Source organism: Schistocerca piceifrons, chromosome 4 (genome assembly GCF_021461385.2).
Source record: "Schistocerca piceifrons isolate TAMUIC-IGC-003096 chromosome 4, iqSchPice1.1, whole genome shotgun sequence".
NCBI lineage: Eukaryota > Metazoa > Arthropoda > Insecta > Orthoptera > Acrididae > Schistocerca > Schistocerca piceifrons.
Window position 1 is genome coordinate 633,139,953 of NC_060141.1, and position 24,260 is coordinate 633,164,212.

Below are 24,260 nucleotides of genomic sequence, written 5' to 3' on the forward strand. Positions count from 1 at the left end.
TAACACACCGCAGTTACTTTCTTCTTACTCTATACACTTCAATACACAATTACAGCCAGTAATTAGCACAGTTTCCCAGTACGTGATATTTTTCTTGCTGTATTGTTCATTGCTAATTATTTCTAGAAAATTTAGTACAGTATTTTAAATTAGGGTTTAAGTTTATTATTCCACTGATTGCTGTATTACTAAATAGATACTATTCTGTTTCATCAGAAAGTACCGGAGACATGTTTCAAAAAACATTTAGGTATTCAATTTGCTAGAAACAAATCACATTGGATTCACCTGTACTTTACTATAAAAACTAAAACAAACAATGGCAAATCCAAGATGGAATATAACAATATTAGAGAAGGGAAACAATATTAGAGAAGGGAAACAATATTAGAGAAGGGAAACAATATTAGAGAAGGGAAACAATATTAGAGAAGGGAAACAATATTAGAGAAGGGAAACAATATTAGAGAAGGGAAACAATATTAGAGAAGGGAAACAATATTAGAGAAGGGAAACAATATTAGAGAAGGGAAACAATATTAGAGAAGGGAAACAATATTAGAGAAGGGAAACAATATTAGAGAAGGGAAACAATATTAGAGAAGGGAAACAATATTAGAGAAGGGAAACAATATTAGAGAAGGGAAACAATATTAGAGAAGGGAAACAATATTAGAGAAGGGAAACAATATTAGAGAAGGAAAGTTGATACTCACAATATAGCGGAGATGCCAAGTCACGATATGCACAGCAAAAGGCTTTACACAATTATAGCTTTCAACCATTAAGATCTTTGTCAGCAACACACACACACACACACACACACACACACACACACACACACACACACACGTCTGCAGTCTCACACAACTGAAACCACACTGCGAGCAGCAGCACCAGTGCATGATGGGAATGGCAACTGGGTGGGGGTAAGGAGGAGGCTGGGGCGGGGAGGGGCTGGGATAGTATGGTAGAGGTGGCGGACAGTGAAGTGCTGCAGTTTAGATGGAGGGCAGGAGAGAAGGTGGGGAGCAGGACGAGGACAGAGAAATAAAAAGAAATTAAAAGACTGGGTGCAGCAGTGACATGACTACTGTGTAGTGTTGGAATGGGAACAGGGAGGAGGCTGGATGGGTGAGGACAGTGCCTATCGTAGGTTGACCAGGAGGGTTACAGGCACGTAGGATGTACTGCAGAGAAAGTTCCACCTGCGCAATTCAGAAAAGCTGGTGTTGGTGGGAAGGATCCATATGGCACAGACTGTGAAGCAGTCATTGAGATGAGGGATATATACCACTGCAGGGGTGGGAAGGACAGTGTGCAGGACATTTCTCATTTCAGGGCACGACGAGAGGTAATTGAAACCCTGGCAGAGAACGTAATTCAGTTGCTCCAGTCCCAGATGGTACTGAGTTACAAGGGGAATGCTCCTCTGTGGCCGGACCATGGGGGGGGGGGGGGGGGAGACTGGCAAGATAAGGCACAGGAGATTTGTCTTTGTACAAAGTTGGGAGGATAATTACGGCCAGTGAAGGCTTCAGTGAGACCCTCAGTATATTTTGAGAGAGACTGCTAGTCACAGCAGATGCGACGACCACGAGTGGCTAGGCTGTACGGAAGGGACTTCTTTGTATGGAATGGGTGGCAGCTGTCAAAGTGGAGGTATTGCTGGTGGTTAATAGGTTTGATAGGGACGGAGGTACTGGTGTAGCCATCCCTGAGGTGGAGGTCAACATTTAGGAAGGTGGCTTGTTGGGTTGAGTAGGACCAGGTGAAGCAAATAGGGAAGAAGTTGTTAAGTTCTGGAGGAATGTGGATAGGGTGTACTCACCTTCAATCCAGATAGCAAAGATGTCATCAATGAATCTGAACCAGGTGAAGAGTTTAGGATTCTGGGTTTTTACGAAGGATTCCTCTAATGGCCCATGAATAGGTTGGCACAGGATGGTGCCATGCGGGTGCCCATAGCCATAGCCCAGATTTGTTTGTATGTAATGCCTTCATAGGAGAAGTAATTGTGGGCAAGCATATATTTGGTCATTGCGACTAGGAAGGAGGTTGTTGGTTTGGAATCCACAGGGCGTCTGGAAAGGTGGTGTTCAATGACTGTAAGGCCATGGGCATTAGGAATGTTAGTGCACAGCGAGGTGGCGTCAACAGTGACGAGCAGGACACCGTGTGGTGAAGGGAGAAGAACTGTGAAGAGTCGATGGAGGAAATTGTTGGCATCTTTTATATAGGAGGATAGGTTCCCGGTAATAGGTTGAAGGTGTTGGTCTACAAGGCCAGAGATTCTCTTAGTGGGGACACAGTAACCGGCCACAATGGGGCATCCTGGGTGGTTGGGTTTATGGACTTTTGAGAAGCATGTAGAAGGTGGGGGTGTGGAGAGTTGTAGGGGTAAGTAGAGAGATGGACTCAGGGGACAGGTTCTGGGATGGGCCTAAGGATTTGAGTAGTGACTGGAGATCCTGCAGGACTACTGGAATGGGGTCACAGTGGCAAGGTTTGTAGGTGGAAGTATCTGACAGCTGACTGAGTCCTTCCGCCAGGTAATCCTTGCAACTGAATTACATTCCCCCACCAGGGTTTCAATTACCTCTCGTTGTGCCCTGAAATACGAAATGTCCGAACCACTATCCTTCCCACCCCTCCTACAGTGGTAATCCGCCATCCACCGAACCTTCACAATATACTCTTCCATCCTTACACAATCCTTGCTCTCAATCCCTTACCTCATGGCTCATACCCCTGTAATAGACCTAGATGCAAGACCTATGGACCATACATCATCCTACCACCAGTTACTCCAGTCCAGTCACTAACATCACCTATCCAATCAAAGGCAGGGCTACCTGTGAAACCAGTCACGTGATTTACAAACTAAGTTGCAACCACTGTGCTGCATTCTATGTAGGCACGACAACCAACAAGCTGTCTGTCCGCATGAATGGCCACCAACAAATTGCGGCCAAGAAGCACGTGGACCACCCTGTTGCCGAACATGCTGTCTAACATGATATCCCTCATCTCAATGACTGCTTCACAACCTGTACCAACAGCAGCTTTTCTGAATTGTGAAGGTGGGAACTTTCCCTGCAATATATCCTATAGGTTCCCGTAACCCTCCTGGTCAACCTTCGGTAGTCACTGTCCTCGCCCATCCAGCCCCCTCCCTGTTCCCATTCCAGCACTACACAGCTATCATTTCACCATCATACCCAGTCTTAATTTCTTTTTATTTTTCTCCTTTCCACTACTTCCCCTCCCCCCCCCCCCCACCTCTCCCCTGCACTCCTTCTAACCGGCAGCACTTCACTGTCAGCCACCCCCACCATGATCTCTCTCCCCCTCCCCACCCCAGCCTCCTCCATACCCCCACCCAGTCACCACACCCATCATGCACTGGTGCTGCTGCTCACAGTGTGGTTTCAGTTATCTGAGACTCCAGACTTTTGTGTGTGTGTGTGTGTGTGTGTGTGTGTGTGTGTGTGTGTGTGTGTATTGTTGACAAAGGCCTTATGTAACTAAAAATGAACAGAATATCTATTTAAATGAACTAATTTTATGGCACCATAGAAAACAGCAAAGACTGTTCATGGAGACTGAGAACCAGAGATACATTCATCAATAGATATATACTTCTTGATACGAAATCTGGAGCGTTTGCAAGTATGCCTTTATTTGTTTACACAAGATATTGCAGAAGCTTGTATTCAGGCTTACAAGAGGGGATAAAATAAAAAGATGCAGGTTATATGACATGAATTATACACAGCAATTTGTGACAAAGGTCCAGGCGAAGCTTCAGCCTAAGTGGACACCATGGAGGTGTACATGAATGGACCTCTAGCACAGGTGGTAAAGGCAAGCACTCCAGAAAGAAGAGACTGACACGAACCGCAATATTAAGCTCTGATCTGGGCCGCCTAAGTGAGATGAACCACCATGGGTGGGAAAGGGAGACAGTAATTTGGATGATCAGGAAAACTATGAATGTGTGCAACGTAACTGTCAATCTGTTGTGCATGCCTAACCTTCAATGGGAGGCGGGGGGGAGGCAGGGGGGGGGGGGGGGACTGGCCTCCACCAGGAAGCTGCTCACAGGACTTATGCTAAAGGCTTGCCAGTTGAACGCCACAGTGGTGCATTGGGTCACGTAAACACAATGCCGAGTGTGCCACCGAACCATAAACCAGACTCCCATAGTCAAGGCGGGATTGAAAAGGACTCAGTAGAGCTGCACCTATGTATACCCCTGTTGGGGCTGCTCAGGCAGTGGAAGGCATTGAGATGCAGCCAGCACTTTCGCTTCAGCTGACTAAGATGGCAAGCCACATTAATCGGGTGTCAAAAACCAGTCCTAAGAATCGATATGTCTCCACTACAGTGAGTGGATCATCATTAAGGTAAAGTTCTGGTTCCGGATGAACAGTATGACACAGACAAGTACAGGACACACAACTTCACGGCTGAAAACCAGAAGCCATGGGCTAGAGCCAACGACTGCACCTTGTGGATAGCTCCCTGTAGATGCCGCTCAGCAACACCAGTACTGGAGTGTAGTTCGAAATGCAGAAATCGTCTGCATACAGAGAAGGTAAGACAGATGGCCCGATAGCTGCTGCTAGACCTTCACTGGCCACTAAAAATAGAGATACACTCAATACAGAGGAGCTCTGTGGGACTCCATTCTAATGGATATGGCAGGGAGGGGGGGGGGGGGGGGGAAGGGGGGGAACTAGAAACTTTGACACAAAGTACGGAGTGATAGGAAATTTTGGATAAAAATCTGGAGCAGTCCCCGGAGACTCCACTCATATAATACGGCAAGGATATGATGTCGCCAGGTCATGTCTTAAGCTTTTCATAAATTAAAGAAGACAGCAACCAAGTGTTGGCACCTGGAAAAGTTTGTTCCAATTGCAGACTCAAGGGAAACTACATTATCAGTGGTAGAGCGACCCTGGCGGTAACCACCCTAGCATGGAGGCAGTAGGCCACATGACTCAATGACACAACACAAATGCCAACTTACGATACATTCTAACAGCTTACAAAGAACGATGAGGCTGATTGGCCGATAGCTATCCATATCAAGTGGGTATTTGCTGGGTTTGAGCACTGGAATGATTGTGCTCTCCCACCACTGCAATAGGCACCAATGGCACCAGATCTGGTTGAAGATGACAAGGAGATGTCTCTTATAGTCGGACGAGAGATGTTTGATAATCTGACTGTGGATCCGATCCAGCCCAAGAGCTGTGTCGGGGCAATGGGCAAGGGCACTGAGGAGCTCCCACTCTGTAAATGGAACATTATAGGATTCACTGTGACGTTCAGTGAATGAGAGGGCTTTCCTTTCCATCCGCCATTTGAGGGTGGGAAAGGCTGGGGGATAATTCCCCGATGTGGAGGCTCGAGCACAGTGCTCGGCAATTGTGTTTGCGCCAGCAGATAACACGCCATTTATGTTGATGCCAGTGACACCTGTCATGGTCTGGTACCCGCAAAAATGTCCGAGCATTGTCCAGACCTGGGAAAGTTATGTATGGCACCCAACGTTTGAGACTTACCTCTCCCAATATTCCTGTTTCCGTCTTTTTATAAGCTGGCAAACGCAGGCACGGAGCCATTTAAATGCTAGTAGGTGCTCTAGGGAAGGGTGTCACAGCGCTGTAGAGCTCGCCGACGCTCTTTAATGGCCTCAGCACTTTCCGGCGAGATTACAAGTGTGGGCATTATCCACAATTAATTTATTAATACTGAAGTTGTCTGTTGCAAAAATTGCTTTATTTCATAGATTTTTGAAATTACATGGAGCAAAAACTGAAGGCTACCCAACAAAGGATTTTTATACCAATAGTGATGTAGTATCAATAATGATGGACCGGATCAAATGAAAGTGAAGACGACTCTACAACTACAACCAGGGACATAAAAAAGGTAAGTACAAACTACTTGTGAAGTTGATGTTTGTGGACTCTTGTGCTTGTTAACAAAATGAGTAGATAGAAAAGTAAACGTGAGGTAGAAATAAAAGCTGCAGGATCCAATCAGGACATGTTTGAGCCAAGTGAAATCGTAATCAGCAATGAAACATTAAAGACTGATGTTTTGCAGTTGATTTTGGTACGATTAGAGGAAATGAAGACATAAAAATAGCAAATTTAGTGCAGTTAATGATCAGTTAACAGAAATAAGAACTGGAAACCATAGCAAAATGAACAGATTAAAAGATCAAATAGAGCAACTTGGTAATCAAGTTTCAGAGTTAAAAAATGCGGTGTTGGAGGGGTTAGAAAGTGTGAATGAAAAAGTTGATGTTTTAGAAAATTCATTGTTTTAGATAATGAGTGTAGCTGAGTAAGCAATAATAATAATAATAATAATAATAATAATAATAAAAGAATGTTGATGACAGAGTTGAACAGGAGGCCAAAGCAGAAAAATCCTAACAAAATGTCACCAGAATGAGATTTTCATTCTGCAGCGGAGTGTGCGCTGATATGAAACTTCCTGGCAGATTAAAACTGTGTGCCCGACCGAGACTCGAACTTGGGACCTTTGACTTTTGTGGGCAAGTGCTCTACCATCTGAGCTACCGAAGCAAGACATGGTAGAGCACTTGCCCGCGAAAGGCAAAGGTCCCAAGTTCGAGTCTCGGTCGGGCACACAGTTTTAATCTGCCAGGAAGTTTCAAAATGTCACCAGTTTAAACCAAAAAATTTTAAATGTAGAAAACAATGAGAAATAACAAATGTTTTCCATCAAAAAACTTCAGCAGTTCAGGAAATTTGTATTAGGGTAATTCCATGTCAGTTCAACCAGGGGCTCCAACTCAGTCTCAGATTTGACTGAAATTCAGTATACTAATTCTACCATGTGTGGAACACTCATGTACAAAGTATTAGTTTCCCCTGCCAATAAGTTCCAGAATTATGACTTGTGAAAAAAGGTGGCGTGACCCGCAAATTGCAACCCGCATCTGGCAATCTATCTTCAGACCTAACTTCAGGTCTTAATAACTTTGGAACTATTCCACACAGTCCAGTGAAATTTTTACAACCCATGAATCAAAACACCAACAACATATTTCTGAGGGAAAATAAATTCAAAAATGTGATTAAAAAATGTAATACGTTAAAAGGTACATATTGAAGGAGCCATCTATGTCAAATATAATTCACTCAAAAGGGTATAAATTTTTTTGTGGTAAGCTTAATGTGGCCTAAACACACACAGAACTCATCATGCCCATATCAGTCACAAAATCTGAGTTACATGCTCACGAAAATACAAAAATTTGAAAAATTACCTGAAAAACATGGATTTTCGAAGTGTGGTAGCACAAAAGGGACATGTGGTATCCAAGCCAAATTTCACACACTGCATAAGTAGACCATAATGATACATATCTCAAAATTTCAGCATGTTATTGCAAGACATTTGTGTACAATGGAAGTTGACAGATGTATTTGATGATTTGGCCATTGTGCCACAACAATTTTGTAAAACATATCAAACTGTTCTGCCTCTTCTTATCTTCTCCCACAACTGTTTAAACACTAAGCAACAACATACAGACAGATTAACACAACCTATCATTAATGTCCAAACTATTTATCGTCCATGTTTCACTTCCATACATGGCTACACTCCATACGAATACTTTCAGAAATGACTTCCTGACACTTAAATCAATACTGGATGTTAACAAATTTCTCTTCTTCAGAAACGCTTTCCTTGCCATTGCCAGCCTACATTTTATACCCTCTCTACTTCGACCATCATCAGTTATTTTGCTCCCCAAATAGCAAAACTCCTTTACTACTTTAAGTGCCTCATTTCCTAATCTAATTCCCTCAGCATCACCCGATTTAATTCGACTACATTCCATTATCCTCATTTTGCTTTTGTTGATGTTCATCTTATATCCTCCTTTCAAGACACTGTCCATTCCATTCAACTGCTCTTCCAAGTCCTTTGCTCTGTCTGACAGAATTACAATGTCATCAGCGAACCTCAAAGTTTTTATTTCTTCTCCATGAATTTTAATACCTACTCCGAATTTTTCTTTTGTTTCCTTTACTGCTTGCTCAATATACAGATTGAACAACATCGGGGAGAGGCTACAACCCTGTCTTACTCCCTTCCCAACCACTGCTTCCCTTTCATGTCCCTCAACTCTTATAACTGCCATCTGGTTTCTGTACTGGGAGATGAAAAAGCTTGCACAGGATAGAGTAGCATGGAGAGCTGCATCAAACCAGTCTCAGGACTGAAGACCACAACAACAACATCATTAATGTTTACTGCACCTTAACTTCTAAAAACCAGTCGATTGTGCTTCGAACAGAAATTATCCCACACTTTAGCTACTGTACTCTGTACACTGAGTGTCAAATTGTACTGTCTTCCTGACATTGTGGTAGGAACTGGAACTGTCATAAGAATACGTTCAAAAGGAATCCAACACCTGTCTGCCAAACGTGCCCAATGAAATGATCTTGCTGGTACCATGAAGTTCACAAATACATCACCTTCTGCTTCACAGCACTCTGCCACACATCCAAAGTACCATTTGTCATCATAAACAGCAATAACATAGTAACCTGGTTGGACGTTGCTGCTTTTGCTTCTGAATCCAGAGTCAAACACACTGTGAAGACACATGTTGTGCATGAACCTATGGTTATAACCGGACAGTCTGCTCATCTGCACATTGTCAGAGTCCTCTGGAGAAAAGTGATGATGGCTCCTTGTGCCTGCAAGGGTTTTAACGTGTTCTAGTCTGCTTTTAAGCAACTCTTCGACTGATTTCACCTCATCTTTCGAAACATAGAATGATTGTATGCCAGAGATATTGTTCTGTACCCAGGTAATTAATTGAAGAGGTGTTAGAATGTGACCTTCTGTAGAGTGCTGCAGACTAGCTCGTTATGCCATGTGCTTAATGGTAGCACCAATACCATCACATACATTTCTATCATGACTTGTAGCGAAAAAATTACATTCTGCGTGAATCTGAAAATCATGGTAATGCATGCATAAATTTGAGATTTTTACAGTTTTTGTATTGACAAGCTGCCCTATCACTGAAGTATTTCGCAGAATGTATGTGAGGCAGCTTGTTTCTCACATATGCCATGACAGTGCAAATGCGGGCATGAACTGCAACGGCATCGTGAATTCAACAGTCACTAAAAACGCACAGGTTCACAACAGACATCACCTGATTCAACTCTATAGTAAATCACAAATGGCTGGAGAGTTGCTTGACTGTTGTCCCAACGATATCCTTGGATGGTATCTTTAACTATAACTTTAACTATAAATGCATAATTATCAGAAAAGTCTAGTATTACTATAATTTCATCTTGTTTCAAATTATCCTTACAAAACTGGAGATAAGCCAATTGTGCTGTTGCTGTGAAGCTGTGTGTGGTTAGTTTGTCCATTTTTTGACAACACATTTGAACAAAATCTTCCACTGTACTTTGCTTTGATTCAAGACTTTTGTTATCCCTATGTGTCCATTGTTTATAAGAAACAAGTTCGTCATCCATTATGAGTTCACCATACAGTTTGTTATTCATGTGCTCTGCAAGATTTGCCTTACCTGGACACTTAAAACTTGTGTATCATGCACTGGTAGGGACTGTGTCACACACTAGCAGCTTCATTGCACCTTTCTAATCGAGACCAGAAGCCTTTCTAGCAGCAAACATCAGCTTAGCATTTTGATGGGTCTCACATACACAAACATTGTGTGCCCCCTTGCACTTACAGGCACAACCCATTTTCGCTGAAGATTGAATTCTACATATAGCTCTTTTTTGCATCTGTACACATACATTTCCCATTTTCACCATTACATAGTCTTTATTTCCAGGCATTATTCGGCTGTAGTCATTATTTTCATAAAACTCCGACAATAGCACCTGTATTTCTGAACTCAATTGCTTACCTTGAGCCTGGTGAAGGTGTGGAAGCACTCCTTGGGTTGCTTTTATTTTCCTAGCCTGCTTTCCCATATATGTAAAAACATTGAATTGCTTTGCAGTGTAGTCAATAGACCAGCTGGAAGGTGCAAGAGTAAGAATAGCTACTTTTTTCTGGCATGTGGATATGGCACATTTCTTTCAAATCGTGCACAATTTTGTCCAAATCAGAGCATTTCTGGCATGATTTCTGTTCCTTTGGAGCAGATGGTTCTTCCTCTTCCACCAATTAGTGTGTCAGCTATTGTGTGTTTTAATTCCATTTGAGCTTCTTGTAGTTTTCTTCTACCATAGCTGGGCCTGTCCTTTTCCCAACTTCGTGTGTCTTCATGGGAGACAAACCAAAAGCAGTCACTGAAGTATTTAATTTCTCATCCGCTGTGGTTGTAAGTGGCTGATACTCTGTCACTGTCATGTAAATTATCAGAATATTCTTCATTTTTTAGCGGTGTAACACACTTGGAACGTAACTTTTGTCCTGGTTTCATGTTAAGTCCCATGCACAGATTCACTTTCAATACTGATTTTATATTAATTTCTCTGAGGCTACACTTCACTGTCTTCTTACGAATCCGAAATGGATCAAAACAACTTCTTTGTAGGAAAGAATATTTATCCAGAAACACTTTCAAATGATGATGATAACAAACACTAAAGTTTCCTGGAACTGCACTTCTTGTGCCCATAGGGTGTATCCCAGATCTCCATAGCACCAAATCTTGGTCCAATTCATCCAGATCATACAGTACAAAGCGAATGTCACATTTTGTTCCATATGTTGTTTTATGACATTCAGATGCTTGTGCTCTACCAATACTGCAACTTGTTTGAACAAAAGCACCACTAGTACACTCTTCTGCCTCCATACTGACTTTCCACAACAGTACTGACCAGTCTGAACTAGAATCTTAAAAACATGAATAACCTGTAATTGTTGCTCGTTTCCTTTGTTGTTCCTGCCTAACAATGACTCAATCTGTCCCCAAAAACTACCATTGTTTAACTTTGTTGCCTACTGGTTCCCAACAATTGCTGCAGCTATATCTGAAACAAGCTGTCTGCATCATCACTAATACTTGCTAAACCGTGTTAAAAGAAACGTAACCAAATACATCTCCGTCAACTTTTATTCTACACAAATGCCTTGCAATAACAAGTTGAAATTTTGCCACATATTATATTATGGTCTACTTATGCAGTGTTTGAAATTTGGCTTGGATATCACTTGTCCCTTCTGTGCTACCACACTTCGAAAATCCATGTTTTTCAGGTAATTTTTCAAATTTTTATATTTTCGTGTGCATGTAACTGTGACTGATATGGGCATGATGAGTTGTGTGTGTTTAGGCCACATTAAGCTCCCCACAAAAAATTTTTATACCCTTTTTGAGTGAATTATATTTGGCCTAGAGGGCACCTATAATATGTACCTTTTAACATGTTACATTTTTTTAATCACATTTTGGAATTTATTTTCCCTCAGAAATATTTTGTTGGTGTTTTGATTCGTGGAGTGTGTTCTCTAAGTGGATGTTACTGGGTTGTAAAAATTTCACAGGACTGTGCGGAATAGTTCCAAAGTTATTAAGACCTGAATTTGGGTCTGAAGATAGATTGCCAGATGCAGGTTGCAATTTGCAGGTCACGCCAACTTCTTTCACAAGCCATAATTCTGGAACTAATTGGCAGGGGAACTTAACATTTTTTACAAAATGTGTTCCACACTTGGTATCATTGGTGTGCTAAATTTCAGCCAAATCTGAGACTATCAGCTGGAAGATTTTCTCAAATTGGTTGAATTGACATGGGATGACCCATTAATAAAAATCTGTTTGCAAACAATGGTATTGCGTGGTCCAACACACTTATCAAAGTTTTCAATCATGTAACTTACATCCAGGGGATTTTCTGTACCACCATAGAGATAGTTGTGTGTCATGCACGAACGACAATCAAAACATTAAATTTTTTGAAGATTTTATTAAGACGAAGCTCTGTCATAGATCAATTTAAATTCACATCAGATGGAAACTATCAGAGTTTCGAAAAAAAGTTTTTATAAATACATTTTGGTCGGAAGTGCAACAGGGAAGAATTGAAAGTGAATTTTTGAATGGTCCTAATAATAGGAATAGTGATGACACTTTAAAAAGAGTTTTGTAAGAACAAACTTTAAAAATTATCAAATCTTGACAAACCATTTGACAAAATGACCTTGACTGATGCACTTTAAGGAGATTACCAGAAATATTACAGTGGGATTTAGTACATGGACCTGGAGATTGTCTTTCACAATTTTTCCAATATATTGACAGACTGGATAGGGCAGTATGAAGTATGTACTATAGTAATAGCAATGATAGTAATAACAGAAACAGAGATAATGTAAACTTCTCTCAGGATCAAAGTGTCAACAGGGAAAAATTTGGAAATCAGCAGGAGTAATGGGGATAGCCATGGTCATTTTAATGGAAGAAACAACCATGGAAGTAACTAATCAGGAAATGGCAGTTCACCTCAATTAAGGTCCATAGTTTTGGGGCGAGGAAACTTAAGTACAAGACCCCCACGTTACACTCAATTAGACAATAACCAACAGTTTTAATGATACTGCACAAGTGTCTGAAATTGAACAGAAGGAATATCACGTTTTCACTTATGTTTTTATCAAAAGTTTTGGAATACTATGTTTAATTACAATGATTTAAGTGCTAATCACAAACCAGAATGTGAGAGTAGTGAGAATTTTGATGTTGTATGTACTTATGATTTCTTCTCTTGGGTGGAAAACAGTGTTGTTGATGTTTAAAAATCAGGTGATGGCTATATTGGATATGAACTAGGTGTTATCTTTGATAATGTGACTGAGAGCTGTGAAACGACTGAGGCTGTTAACTCTCAGACTGGAGGCTTATTGCAAATTAATGTAGGTGAGGTATGCGACTGATGGAGATGAGACTTATTGCCAGTGATGTCGATGAAATGTTGGAGGAATATGATGTAAGGTATTTGTGGAGTTTAAGAATAATGAAGTTATTTGTAAATGATGTTGACAATACAGGTAAGGTAAGAGAAATATGCTGTAAGTGAGGGTCATGTAATACCAGTCCAGTTAAAAAAGTTCTTCATTAATGTCATGCAGAGTAATGACGCAAAAAGTAAAGGTTAGGTATCTGTGAGCCTGGAAAATAAAGGTGAAAACTTTTTGAAATTTGTTTGGGACCAGATTGACTATAACATTGATAAAGGTGCTTTGTGGGATAAGGTAACTATGGTTAGAATTTGTACCCCAATTGGTGGAATGAAGTGAAAGAGGATCTAAGCAGGAAGCGTAACTTTGACAGTAATGTGTTTTGTGTTCCTTCTGCGATGAGTTGTGTTAGTTGTGCCATGGAATCCATTCATTGTGTTCATTCTTTACCTGACAACATGAGTAATCAAAGTAATGTTATGATACTTGTAAAGCTGATAAAACCTTGCGAGGACAGTGTGGATTGAAAGTGATCTTTTGCATTACGTGTCTGAAAACAGAGAGGATGATTCAGATTTTGGATGTCCCCACATTAAAAATTAAGATTGAAGGAAACTGAATGAGATTTTCACTCTGCAGCAGAGTGTGCGCAGGTATGAGACTTTCTGGCAGATTAAAACTGTGTGTCTGACCGTGACTCGAACTCGGGACCTTTGCCTTTCACGGGCAAGTGCTCTACCAACTGAGCTACCCAAGCACAACTCACACCCCATCCTCACAGCTTTACTTCTTCCCAAGCTCGAGTCTCAGTCCGGCACACAGCTTGAAGGCGACTGTTTGATACAGGTAGCCCTATTTGTGGTATATTGGAACAATTTTGGGACAAGAATTTTGTGGAAATGTCCACTGTAGATGTAAAGATAAGAGGAGGTACAGGTAAGCAAAGCAAATTGGTAAAAATCTCAGGTACTTTTAATTTTTAGTATAGAAGACAAGATCTTTGACCATGGATGCTTAGTGATTCCTAATCTGGAAGAAAATAAACACTACATTATTCTGTTGTTTAATAGATTTGTGCTTTAGATATTGATACATATATGTCATGTGACTAAATGGCTACATCCTTTTACAATTTTTTTGAATGTGACAATGCCATTAAACATCTAGTGATAAATTTCTCATTTCACAATGATGATGTTGTTGGTATTATTATTCCTGTGTACTCTACAGAAAATGATTTAATTCAATTGTCATTAACTTTTCTGGGTGAGGTCATGGGTGTTGTGGTAAACTGAATGAAGGCTCGTTTTATTCATGTGCACTGTAAATATTAGGAATAGTATCTTGAAATTTCATATGTGCAAGCCAAACAGGTGTATGTTATACACACAATTCTTATGCCAGTACATCATGGACTATGGTTCATACCTCATTTTGCAGGCATTTGCCAGATGCTTTGTCAATGCAGTCCAACTTGTGTACATAATTTCTTTTAATCTGCAAATTGCCAAGTAATTGTTACTCTGAGACATCCACTTTTTCCATTGAATTTAGCTCTGTTTATTAATGTACCACACATGTGAACACCTTTTAATCCAGTCTGAATACTTTTTTTCCTTCAATATAGTAGGCAAAACATACACCAAATGATGTGGGGGAGGTATTTAACATGATATTTAGTACATGAAACATTGTTTCAGGAATCAATGTGAAAGCTTGACAGGAAGTTACCTATACGTTGGAGTGTGAGACAATATATCTAGGGAGGAAACAAAGATGTGGCTGGATCCACTCCCACACTCCTGTGTGGCTGCACCCTTGTTAGTCCAGTCAACTTACAAGAGATCACAGGTGCTGGGTAATGTACTCAAGTATCTGTCAACTACATCAGTCTTGTGATTGAAAACTAAATTGTTAGCTGACAAATTATCCTATATGCAAAATTATTTTATTTATATAAATTTCAAAGAACTATTTATTTAGGAAAAAAAAGTTGCTGCTATGGACAGTGTTATTCCATATAAATGTATGTTTTTTTCAAGTAGGGGTATTAACTTCCCAAACATTACGGAACTTTAATGCTGTGGTAGGTTAATGTTTTATGTCTGATGATTTGTCACGTTCAACACAGAAATGTTAAACTTAGTTCAGGATTATATTCTATGAACCATGATGTAAATAATTACCAGAATCTGATAAAATTAGGCACTGTTGGGTTAGTAGTCATACATTTCAATGACTTTTCTTACCTCAACACTCAGTATGCATTTTTTAAATTGTAAATGAATCTTCTAGACATCAATGTACATAGATTAGTTTCTATGAACACTTAGCAAATAGCATGGCGGACATTTACATTTGTGATCATGAACTGCCTATAAACTGTATAACAAGATGAATACATTTCCAATTTCACACACTAATTTTTGTCCTCGTGCTACTCTAGTACATCATCGTTCCAAGCTATTGATGACTGATTACCTGTATTTATCTTGCATTACTGTATCTGACTGGGACTGAACTGAGTTGTGTGCAACTCATGCTTAACTCTGTTTTGGGTACCCCTACTCATTACAACTGTGTGTACTCAAGGGGGGAGGGGGGGGGGGAGAGAGAGAGAGAGAGAGAGAGAGAGAGAGAGAGAGAGAGAGAGAGAGAGAGGGGGGGGGGGGGGGGGAATTTCAGCTTCAAGAATCAGACCCCTAGACAAAAAGAACTGGAGCCAACTCTACATGAAAATGTGAGTAAACTAGAATGTTTATTGTAAACTTCACTCCTCTCAAATCTTCATAAAAAAACTAATGGGGACAATAGCTACAAATAGGAAGGAGGGGGTAGATTATAAGCCTTCCCATCTCCTTTTTCAAACTCTTTAGTTTCCCTACCATGTTCAAACTTCTGACATCTCACAAACCAACTTTTAGAATGTTACCCTTACTTTGGTTACTTAATATTTTTCTCCCTCAATGCAATACCCTCTCCGAGATACAAATAGAATGCTAATCAAAAAAGTTGTGCCAATGGAGATATCTTCCCAATAGTTTTTTAATTATAGGTCCCATGTTCTGTGGACATACTATACATGTCCATCTACTGCAGTGGTTTCCATTGCCTTCTACATCATCTTACAGTTCATCACTGCTGATTCTTCTGTTTTGTAGGGCAGTTTCCCCATTCAAGGGCAGGAGGATGCTCAAACCTATTTATGCTTCTCCATCTTTCACAAGGCCTTTGAAAAGACAAGGGCAACTTATTATACCAAAATCCTTTGTCCACCATGACAAATTTTAATCAAATTTCAAGCACTGGCTGGGATCCAACCTGAGACTTAGAACATTTTGATTATTAGTTGAGATGCTACCCCAGATCACAGAGGTTTCCTTGAATGTGTGTATGGAATTTTTTATTACACCTTGTCCATTGCCAGCAACTTTAGTAATACATCATAAGATCCACACTGGGAATGAACAGCCAATGAACAAGAAACCGTACCAGGTACTAAATCACCTACGATCAGTAGTGGAGTAATTGAGGGAGGGTCATCCATGGTAATTTTACTTACACATGGATAGCAGTATGGCATATCAATTCTTCTGTGATCATTATCTAAATCAGCATACGGTTGCAGATGTCTGTCCAATCTGAAGTGTCGCAAATGCTTTTTTAACCTAGGGCAGGTCCATCAACCAGAAGCAGCACCTTAGCAAACATTATCAATACTGCTGAATGCCGTTAGGACTGAAGAATGCACCCGCAACATTTAGGCATCTGCTACATGGGGTGCAAACTACAACAGTACAAGGTGTGATAAAAAAATAAGGGTAATTTTTTTTTTAAAATTTTTGTGGGCTCTGTACATGCAGCTTTCAAAATTTCTTTTTATTTTGTTTGTAAACATGTTCCTGATGCACGTCTGCATTTCTAGCTGTTTTGAATATTTAGTTTCTTGTTCACATGTCTTCAAGGTTATACATGTTTTTGAGAGCCCTGCAAATTTTCACTTTCAAACAACATGGATCAACAAAGAATTTGCTTTCAAGTTTGGTTGAAAAAGTGAACAAAATGCAGCACTGCATTTTATTACTTTATATTCCTGAGACTGAAAAGAATCACAAAAAGACATCTTTTTGCCCCCACTGATGAAATTAAAACAGAACTGGTGATGGAGCTGAATGCCGTAACAAAAATTGAGCTCCAGAAGTGCTTCCGAGGCCAAAGTTGATGTTGACGAATAAATATTCTTATAGAAAAGCAAAAATTCTCACTACCTTTTTATCATACCTCTTTGGTGTAATTTGACAACGCAGTAATGATTGATTTCTTGAGAAGGTTTATGGGACCAAACAGCTAGGTCATCAGTCCCGTTATTCCCAAGTTACTCACAGAAGAGAGAGGGTCCGTTAAAAGTGGACAGATCCAATCAGGGGACTCAAATTATAATATAATGAAGTTAAAACAAACACAGTAAAAGGCATAAAAGGTGAGACCAAATCTAAGAACTGCAAAAAAGGGCACTTTCTCTGGGGAAGTGCCCTTGGGGTCCCAGATTGACAAGACAAAGAGAGGTCTCAACCACAACCACCCTGCCCACACCACAGGAGTAAAGCAAAACTTTTAACCTGGAAAGAAAAACCACTTTCACAGAGGACACTGAGGACCAGTACAACCATCCGTGAATTGTCTGCTAATATTAAATTTAAGGAATCTTTCCACGTATTTGCAGCTGGAATCGTGAAAGGGATTGGGGTTAAGTATCTGCTTCTCTAGCCAAACGGTCAGCCAGTTCATTCCCTGGGATGCCCACGACTTGGGACCTAGAGAAAGAAACTGAACAGGCGGCATGACCAAGGGCAGATAGGTCATTGACAGCAGAGACCAAAGGGTGATGAGAGTAGCACAGTTGATAGCCTGCAAGCTGCTCATTGAGTTGGAACAAATGAAAACACTGTGGATGGAGGCCTCAGAAACAAAATGGAGGGCTCTGAATGGCTAGAAGCTCTACTGTGAACACATGACATGATCCCAGCAACAAATGGTGTTCTAAGCCAGTAGGAGGCATGAACACATTATCGACTGTCTTAGAACCATCAGTGTAGAAGATGGTGTCACCCCAAAACTCTGCAAGGATGGCATGTACAAGACACCGGAAAACCATAGGGCAACAGAGGTCTGTGGTATAGGCACCATCCAATGGGGGATGTGGGAGAAAATACACTTAGTGCATTCCAGTGAGTGGGTATGGAGATCTTGACAGGGGGAAGCGAGACGAATGCCTTCCAGTAATCCCAACCATGGGCAGTTGTCAGAAGGGGGACATTCCTCATTTGCAAAGAGGCCAGGGTACACAGGTTGGTCAGGGAAACGGCAGATGGCGATTGCATAAGAAACCAGGAATTGGCTCCATTGTATTTGTAGAGGAGAAATCCCCGCTTCTATGAGGAGACTCAACGGGACTAGTGTGAAAGGCACCAATAGCCAGACGCATCCCACAATAGTGAACAGGATCAAGTAGTTCAGAGTGGAAGTAGGCACTGAGCCATAAACCTGACTACCGTAATCTAGGCTGGGCAAGACCAGAGCATGGTAAAGATGGAGAAGAGTAGTACAGATGTGTGGGCCAAGAGGCAGGAAGCATTAAGCTTCCACATGCATGTAGTCTTTAGGTGGCCAATATGGGGCAGCCATATCACCTTTTTATCAAAAACAATGCCCAAGAAATGGGACTGTTACAACATCAAGAGCTGGTCACCTAAATAAAGTTCTGGATGGGGCTGTATGGTGGGTGAATGACAAAAATGCATAACCCGTGTACTGGAGGGAGAAAACTGGTAGCCATGGGAGATGGCCCACACAGAGACCCATCAGATGGCATCTTGGAGCTGGCACTAAGCAGATACTACCAAGTGGGAGACACACCAGACGCAAAAATCGTCGACATACAATACCAGGGTAACCACGTGCCCAACAGATGTTACCAGTCCATTGAGGGCTACGAGAAAGGGTGTGACACTTAACACAGAAACCTGTGGGATACCGTTCTCCTGAATATGATGGGAATGAGTGAAGTGCTAACTCTAACCCAAAAGAGCCGTCGTGAGACAAACTCCGGGATAAAAATCTAAAGTGGGCCATAGAGGGCAACTAAAATATGATGGTGCCAAGCCAAGCCATGTCATGTCATGTCATGTCACGTCACATACCTTATGTAAGTCAAAGAAGACCTCAACAAGGTGCCAGCAGTTAGTAACTGCCTGTCAGACTGCTGTTTTGAGTCTGAGCAAGTGGTCAGTTGGAGCTCATCGTGTCCAGAAACCACATTGAGACACAGCAACAAATGGCACCGAGATTCGAGTACCCAACATAATCGGAAGTTCACCATCCTCTCTAGCAGTTTACAAAGTACATTTGTCAGGCTAATTGGGCATTAGCTTTTGAGAGACGTTGGGTTCTTCCTAGGCTTATGGATAAGGATAACTACACTGTCTCACTATTGTGACAGGAAAGCACCCGTGAACCAAATAAGGCTGAAGACCCGGAGGAGATGTTGCCTCTGGGGAACGTCCAAGTGCGATCATCTAGTTATAGATGGAATCCGGGCCTTGGGCAGTGTCTCATGAAGAGGTAAGAGCCTGCAACAATTCCCATTAAGTGAAGGTTTCATTATAGGGCTCAGCGTGGTGTAAGTTTAAACAGGGGGATCTGTTGTTCAACTCTGCATTTCTGCCAAAGAAAGGTATCAGGATAGAAAGAGGACACCGATGCCACTACAGCAAGCAGGGAAGCCACTACAGCTGGGGAGTAGATCACGAGACTTGATAGCAGTAAGGGTGCCATAAGTGGCACTGAAGTGGGAGATACAAATCTGTAATAAGTTGACCAATTAGGAGACCCCTACCCGTTGAAGTGGCACTCTCAAAGAGTGGGTGGTGGCCATTGAAGTATCCAAGAAGGAGATTGGTAGGTTGGTTTGTTTAAAAGAGGGGGGGGGGGGGGGGGGGGGAGGACCAAACTGCTAGGTCATCAGTCCCTCATTCCGATTAAAATAATTCCACAAGAGTGGGAGTAAAATAATCGAGACATACAACACACATAGTTGGAGGAAAGGAGAAAACCGCAAGAATGGCAGAAGGGCAACAAACACTAAAACAGAAAAAACTGGACAAGAAAACCACAGAGAGACGCAACCTGTAGAAGAGATCAAAACAAGATAGCAAATTACCATGGCTGGCTGATCATGAGAATAAAAAGAAGTCAGCCACTCTGCAACACATTAAAACTTCCACCCTAAAAACACCAGGGTGGAGGACACAGAGGGACAAAGGACATGCAATAAAACAGACAAAATAATAAAACCCACCCTCATGAATAAAACTTAAAGCTGCTATTGAGACGACGTCCAATATCGATAGTAGGATGCTGGGAAAGTTAGAAGTCCACTGCAGAGTGGCTAAAACTGGGCAGTCCAGCAAGAGGCTGACGACCGTCATTTGTGAGTCACAGCTGCACCAAGGTTGGTCCTTGCAACGGAGGAGGTAGCCAAGCGTTAGCCACGTATGGCCAATGCAGAGCCGGCAGAGGACAACTGATTCCCTATGAGAGGACTGCATGAAAGACTTCCACACGTTCATAGTCTCCTTAATGACACACAGTTTGTTGAGCATACTGTTATGCCATTCCGACTCCCAAAGCCAGAAAACCCTGCAGTGTAAGACAGAACACAAGTGTTTTGCAAATGCCCATCTGCAGAAGCAGTTTCTGCGTAGCCTGTCTGGCCAGCCTCTTGGTAAGTTCATTGCCTGGGACTCCGACATGTCCTGGGGTCCACACAAACACCACTGAACGATAGGACTGTTCCAGGGCATGGGCTACCAAAGGGTGGCGAAGGTAGCACTGGTCAATAGCTTGTAGGCTGCTCAAGGAGTCAGTACACATGACTCACCAGGGCACGAAGTCAAAAGTGGGGAGCCCCATGGTTAACGGAGTCCTTAGGGCCATGCGAATTGTTCAGAAGAATCTGTGGCCTAGGTGTACACCATGGAGGTGTACGTGAACGGACCGCGAGGAGAGGTGGTAATGGGAAGGACTCCAGTTCAGACAGAAGAGACCAGATGCGAACCGCAATCATAAGCCCTGACCTGGGCTGCCGATACAGGAGATGAATTGCCGTGGTTGGGAAAAGGAGTCTGTAATTCGGATGCACAGAAATGCGAACCTGTGCAACATTATTGGCGAGCAGTTGAGCATGCCTAACCTTCAATGGAGGGACTTCGGCCTCCACCAGGATGCTGGTCACTGGACTCGTTCTAAAGGCTTCTGTCACTAGGCGAATGCCACAGTGGAGCACTGGGTCTAGTATACTGAAACGCTGAGGGTGCCACCGTACCATAAACCAGATGGTCACAGTCAAGGCGGGATTGAACAAGGGCTCTATAGAGATGCAGCAGTGTAGAATGATCTGCACCCCAGTTAGTGTTGCTCAGGCAGCGAAGGGCATTGAGGTGCAGCCAGCACTTCCGCTTAAGCTGATGAAGGTGAGGTGGCCTAGTCAATCGGACGTCTAAAACCAGTCCAAAGAATCGATATGTCTCCACTACAGCAAGTGGCTCACCATTAAGGTAAAGTTCTGGTTCTGGATGAACGGTGCAATGCTGACGTAAGTGCACTACACACAAACTCGCGGTTGAAAACTGGAAGACGTGGGCTAGAGCCCATGACTGCACCATGTGAATGGCTCCCTGTAGTCACCACTTAGCAACACCAGTACTGGAGCAGCAGTACGAAAGGCAGATGACATCCGAATACAGAGAAGGTGATACTGACAGCCCTACAGCTGCTGTTAGACCGTTAATAGCCACGAAAAAGAGAGAGACACTCAATTCAGAGCCCTAAGGAACACCATTCTCCTGAATACGAGGGGGGGGGGGGGGGAGAACTATGGTAGACACCGACAGACACAAAGTACAAAGCAGCAGGTTTTGGATAAAAATTGGGTGCAGGTCCTGGAGACTCCACTCATACAATATGGCAAGGATATGATGTCGCCAGGTTGGGTCGTACGTGGAAGCCGCCCTGACAGAGCCAGGACACGTGACTCCAGAACCCAACCCAACCACTGACACACCATATGCTCCAGCAGCTTACAAGGAAAGTTGGCAAGGCCGATGGGCCAGTAGCTATCCACATCAAGCAGATTTTGACTGGGTTTGAGTACCGGAATGGTGGTGCTCTCCCGCCACTGCGATGAAAAGATGCCATCGCACCAGATCTGGCCGAAGATGACAAGGAGATGTAGTTTGTAGTCAGATGAGAGATGTTTAATCATCTGACTGTAGATCGGATCTAGCGCATGAGCAAAGTCAGGGCAATGTGCAAGGGCACTGAGGAGCTCCCGCCCGGCAAAGCGCCCGGCAATTGCATTTGTGTCGGTAGATAACACACCATTGATGTTAATCCAGGGACACCTGTTGGGGATCTGGTACCCAAAAAGATGTCTGGTCTTCGTCCAGACTTGAGAAGGGGATGTATGGCATGCAATTGTTGACACGTACCTCTCCCAACACACTTTTTTCCGTTGCCTTATAAGATGGTAAACGTAAGCATGCAGTCGCTTAAAAGCTATTAGGTGCTCTAGGGAAGGCTGCTGCTTATGTCACTGTAGAGCTTGCCGATGATCTTTAATTGCCTCAGCAACTTCCAGCAACCACCATGGGACTGTCTTTCACTGGGGCACCCTAAAGAACGAGGGATCGCATTTTCCATTGCAGAAACGATTGTTTTAGTGACCTGCTCCACGACAACCATGTACAGGAGATTCAACAGTGATAGCAGAGGTGAAGGCTTCCCAGTCTGCCTTGTTTAAAGCCTATCTGGGTAGGTGTCCATGGGTATGATGCCGGGGGAGTGACAGGAAGATGGGAAACTGGTCACTACCACACAGGTCATCATGTGTTCTCCAGGGGATAGATGGGAGGAGGCCAGGACTGCAAACCGAGAGATCAATGGTTGAATATGTGCCATGTGCCACACTGAAATGTATGTTGGCACCTGTATTTAAGAGGCAGAGGTCAAGTTGCGACAGTAAATTTTCGACCTCCCTACCTCGACCAGTAAGCACGGCACCATCCCACAAGGGGTTATGTGCGTTAAAATCTCCCATAAATAGGAAAGGTTTAGGGAGTTGATCAATTAGTGCAACCAATACGTTCAGGGGTACTGCACCATCTCGAGGAAGATTTACATTGCAGACAGTTATTTTCTGTATCGTCCTTACCCTGACAGCCACAGCTTCAAGATGGGTTTAAGGGGGCACAGGTTCACTACATACTGAGTTCAGGACAAAGATGCAAACTCCACCTGACCCTGTATTATAGTTGTTACAGTTCCTGTAATATCCCTTATAGCTGCAGAGGGCAGGGGTCCGCATTGACAGGAACCAGGTTTCCTAGACAGCAATGCAGAATGCAGGTGTAAAGCTTAACATTGGCCACAGCTCAACCAGTTGGTGGAAAAAACTGCCACCATTCCACTGGAGGATTATGCGATCGTGAGACTGGGAAGGTATCGAACACTCAGTGAGGCAGTCTACACCTCAGGGTCACCTGCTGCCACCAGATGAGTATCTTTGCAATCGACATCCATTGTGTGAGGGGCCAGCAAGATCTAGGTCCTAAGCGGACACCAGAATCTCCACCTCATCCTCAGACCCAGAGCTTGTAGGTAGTGGTGGTGGTGGTGTGGGTGCCACCGCAGTGCCTTGGTTCTTGGGGGTCTTTTTCTTTTTAGGTTTCTCTCACTGCTTGTAAGGTTTGTACAGCTGAGAGGGCTTCACTGATTCAGTCTCATGGACTGAGAAGGGCTGTGAAGCTCTATGACCAGCTACCTGTGGTTGCTTCAGCCACTCGTGGCTGTCAGCTTTGCCACGGTAGGAACCTGGGAAGCGAATGACCCAAGGGATTCCTTCCTGCTGAGAGGAGCCGAAGAAGACTTACACTTCTCTGGCTGAGAAGTGGGTTGTATTTCTTAGCTTTGAAGTTAGACCTTGACAGCTTGGAGACTGCTGGTGTTTGACCACCCGCAAGAGATGATGTACTATGCTTCATGGCGTGTCATCTGCCCTGATGCTACCCACTCCAACCAAGGGCCCTCCCCACAGATGCCACCCAGCCGTAGCAAAGGCCACATGGAAGGATGGCCATTGCCAGGAGACCCGATGTCCCAAGGTGACGGGCATCTACTCCTTGGCGTACACGGGGAGTTAATGGAGGCATCAGCATAGCTACCCTGTG

At 42.8% G+C, this 24,260-nt stretch overlaps 1 protein-coding gene across 2 annotated transcripts in view; it reads right to left on the bottom strand.

Moving 5' to 3' along the window:
• The window catches only part of LOC124794764 (ras-related protein Rab-8A), a 57,010-nt gene that overhangs the window by 10,669 nt on the left and 22,081 nt on the right, over nucleotides 1-24,260 (bottom strand). The window lies entirely within an intron of this gene.